Here is a 4,584-nt window from a genome sequence, read left to right as displayed (position 1 = left end):
CAGGAGGCCGGTGTCTTTCCTGCCACATCATTTTGATATGGAAGAGCCGCGAGCATAAGAAGAAGACAGGGAGACAAACCGCTTTGGGTTTTACAGGGCGTGCTCTTTGCAAAAAGGCATCACCACCGTGGTGGGAATGTGGAGATGTGCATCTTGCAAGACAGTCGTCCCCAGATCTCTGCGCTGGTGGGGCCCCGTCTTCACCAGGGCCGGCTTTAGCAGGGGGACATGGCTTTGGCCCTCCACAGCGGCCAGACATCCCTCATGGGCTAAAGAGCCTGCTAAGACTTTAAATTCTGTCGTGGCAGCCACAGAGCTGTGCTCTGATCCAGACACCCCTCCGACCGGTCCCAAACACAGCCCCTTCTAGGGATTCTCCCCAGCAATAACAGGAGCATCCACACAAGGACATCCTCAGGGCACCCCTGCGAGCATCCCCGCCCAGGACGGCGCTCGGCGTTCGCAATGACCTGCCTGTGGGCAGACTGGGCTGAGGACGCGTTATCTGAGGGATAACACATCCCTCAGACACCCAGGGGATTTTTGAAGAGGATGTAGGGAAGAGGGAAGTTATTGCACCTCACGGCAGCCCCACGCTATAGATTTTAGATGCATAAATTATATATTTACATTCAAAACTCTATTATTCATAGAGTTGAGTAAACAACTATTGATTTTTACACTGTGGCACAGATGAGTATTTTTAATGATGCAGACAGAGGCTCTTCCTCCATCCTGGGTAACTCTGACCTCATCGGTGCTTCCTGAGAGCAGTATTTAACACGGACAATCACGTTTAAAACCAGTTTGGAATGGAAATCGATGTGCGTTTCTTTCTGGAGGGACACCACCACTCACCCCATGTCACGTGCAGCTCGTCCTACGACTGCTTTAAATCCGAACCAGACAGAGAGCAAGCAAAGAAGGGATGCGTGAAACCATGTCAGCGGAGGAAACCCTCAGCTCTCCCACCTTAAGGGAAGGGGCAAACACATCCTGGTGGGTGAATACAGCAGAAGAAGTTAAGGTTAAATGTATTTAAAAAGTGATACTACCGCGGTGCTCACGCTAAACCTCCTGAGAAAGGTCCTGCTGTCAGCGCGTGAGCTCGTGGCGAGGTGTCTCGCTATTAAATCCTTCTCTCTTAAATGCGCGGTTAGGGGTGGCAGAAAAAAATCCTCTGAGTGCGTTTTGCAGTGCTCTGTGATTTCAGAGGTGAACCGAAATCGCTCAGTTCATGGCTAACTCTGCTCCGCCGAATCAATGGACAAGTTCCTTATTGGATTTTTATTGCAGATAAAAGTGACAGAGAAAATCACTGGGATACACTTAAAAATGGGAAGGAAACGTACGTTTACACTCAAAAGGTCTCTGAAGGTCTCTTGTTTCATAGGAAGGAAGCTGTCGTTATATTGCGTGAGCTATAAAAAATGATTAAAACTGGAGAGAGACAGGAAGCTGATAATTTGATTTATCATCTTAATGGCTATGATTCATGAATAAATAATATAATGGTTTATGGCTCTCTTGTAAAAGAAGTAGAGAAGAGCAATTTGTCTAATAAATGACTTCAAAAATTACAGCTGAGCCTCGTTTGCCACATTTGTTCTATTTAAAAAGAATGAGCCAGTATCTTATTTCTTATTACTTACCAGGACGTTTGTTGTATTATTTATAAGAGTCAAAAACCTTAACTAAAAGCCACTCATCTCTGACCACAGCCTCCCATTAGCTCTAAATTCAGGAAAGAGAAAGGGATTGATCACTAGATCAATAAATCTAACCTTAGAGCTGACTAAAAGCTTCCTTCAACCTCCTTCCTCCAGCATCCTCTTTAGAAATTAAAGCATCCCCCTTTTTAATTATTTAAGAGCACGTCAGCTTTGCAGCTCGGCCGCGGGTAGCTGCATCATACAAGGATTTCTTCCTTATCCTGGAGACTCACCAGCATCTTTAAGAGGAAAGCATTCAATGACCATCACTTGACTTTTTTTTTAAAGCTGGATATGCTATTGCAGATGCACACAATCTCTTCCAGATGTGCCCTGGGTTTCATCAAGACAAGTGCTGAGAAGAGGAAAATGGAGGAGAAATGTGTAGTCCTGATGATGGGACACACGAACTACCCCAAATCCATCGATGACTCCGATGGAGCTGAAGTTGCTCTGGATTGACGGCACTGGGCCAACAGCTGACGTTACTACAGAGCCGCAAAAGGTCACTTTGGGCAAAAGCAACCTCCAAAGAACAGAATTAATGGAAAGTGTTTAATTTTTGTTAAATCTTCCTGTATGAATAGCTTGTACATGCGGTCTGCCCAGCACGTGTCAAGAGCCTGACCTTCTCCCTCCTTTATAAGAAAATAATTTATCAAAATCAGATCCTTGTTCTTACCAGAAGCTGTTCACACCGGTTCAATACGCTGCGTTTCTACTGTCCTCCTACGGAACCGCCTTCAAACCCACACAAACCACATCATGCCAACACAATCCCTCATGCAAAGCTGGCTGGGTGCCCCCAAACATGGGGGCAGCCCGTGGTGAAGACCACAGTGAGGCAGGCTGCGCCCCTGCAGCCCGTGGAGATCCACAGTGGGGCAGATATCTACCTGTAGCCCCTGGAGGACTCCACACCGGAGCAGGTAGATGTGTTCAAAAGAGGCTGTGACCCTGTGGGAAGCCCATGCTGGAGCAAGCTCCTAGCAGGACCCGTGGAGAGAAGAGCTCATGCTGGAGCAGGTTTGCTGGCAGGACTTGTGACCCCATGGTGGACCTACACTGGAGCAGTCTGTTCCTGAAGGACTTGTGACCACATGGAAGGGACCCATGCTGGAGAAGTTCATGGAGGACTGTCTCCCATGGGAGGGACCCCACGCTGGAGCAGGTGAAGAGTGTCATGAGTCCTCCCTGTTAGGACAGCACAGTCAACATGTGATGAACTGACCGCAACCCCCACTCTCCATCCCCCTGTGCTGCTAGTGAGGGAAGAGGCAGAGAAGTCAGGACTGAAGGTAAGTTTGGGAAGAAGGTGGAGGGAAGGTGTTTTGAGATTTGGGTTTATTTCTCTTTATCCTACTCTGATTTGATTGGCAAGAAATTAAATTAATTTTCCCCCAAGTGAAGTCTGTTTTGCCCATGACTGTAATTGATGAGGGATCTCCCTGTCCTCATCTTGACCCACAAGCCCATTGAGCTGAGGAGGGGAGTGACAGAGTGGCTTTGGTGGGCACCTGGTGGCCAGCCAGGGTCAACTCATCACAGATTCATAACAAAACGTGTACTTCACGAAATGGCTCTTCCTCTCACAGCCTGCCCACGTAAACACAACGCCCCGTCCTGAGGTACACACGGGTATGAATGATCTGGACAAAGAAAACAATCAAAACCAGGATGAACTTCCAAAAACCCCACTGATCAGTATTTTCTGCATACGATTTCCCTAAATAAATGCAATTAACCGGCCCACAGGCCAAAGGCACTATTTTTATGGTCCACACCTTCTTCCCCCAACTGCTGTATTTTGTAGGTCTCCTAAAATTGGCGTGCTCAAGACATTTTTGGGTAAGTGATGCATCAACAAATGTCAAAACAATGTAGGCTGCACGCAGAAAGACACTGAAAATGCAGCGCGCTGAGGAAGCACACCCCAAAAAAGGTTCCTTCATGGCCTTTCATTTTGAAGGAACAACTCTTTGCCCATTTGCTGGTGGCCTTCACTAACTTCCAAAGCACATCTGATTTATGGTTGAAATCTACTTTTTACAGTCTGGAGATAAAAATAACGCTGATCTCTATCTAAAATTATGAGCTTTTTGCTCTAATTAAGTGTTTCTGAAGGAATTTCAATCACGCAGACCATACGTATCTCTGGCGACGCTCTGTGAAGTCAGATTTTGGACCAGCCACGTGAGTCACAGGTCACCGTTCCACCACGATGGGCACAGCGTAAGAGAGCAGAGCAAGGATGATTCTTGCTGCTCACTTGCTTTGGATGCAGTGATAGAGAGAGGAAAAAATAGATTTACTGAGATGAGGTTATCCTGGATAAAATAAAGTTTAGGCAAAAGGCACCGTCAATTGAAAGGAAACAGCACAAGGAAAAGATTGCCACAAAAAAAGGGGAATTTTTCTGGCATCAGTCATACAATTACCGTTTGCCCATGGAGGAGGGAGACTCTCAGCTGGCAGAAGCTGTTATAAGCTGTATCAATAAAGCCACAGCGATTTATAGCAGCTGAGAGTTTGTCCTGTAGCGTATTCCCCCGTGCACGAGGCAACTGATTGATGTGTTGGCGTTTTCTCCCTGGAGACTTTGGTTCAAAACCGATTTAAAACATGGTGAAAACAAAGCTGGCCTCTAAGCAGCTGTCCCTGGAAATCTGTTTACGTCATCACAGTGACAGCAGTTTAGCGGAAGTGGTGGGGGGCAAGGGCAGGGCAGCAGGTGCCAGGGGGAGCTGCGTGGCAAAGCTTCCTGGATAACTCCTGAGTACCCACCTCATGGGACGACAGAGTGAGCGTCCCCAAACTCCCTGTGATCAAAGGCGAGGGAACAGTGCGGTGGTTGTAGTTACTGTGACATCTA

Source organism: Buceros rhinoceros, unplaced genomic scaffold (genome assembly GCF_000710305.1).
Source record: "Buceros rhinoceros silvestris isolate BGI_N320 unplaced genomic scaffold, ASM71030v1 scaffold8519, whole genome shotgun sequence".
Lineage (NCBI taxonomy): Eukaryota > Metazoa > Chordata > Aves > Bucerotiformes > Bucerotidae > Buceros > Buceros rhinoceros.
Note: the sequence above shows the minus strand (reverse complement) of the source record.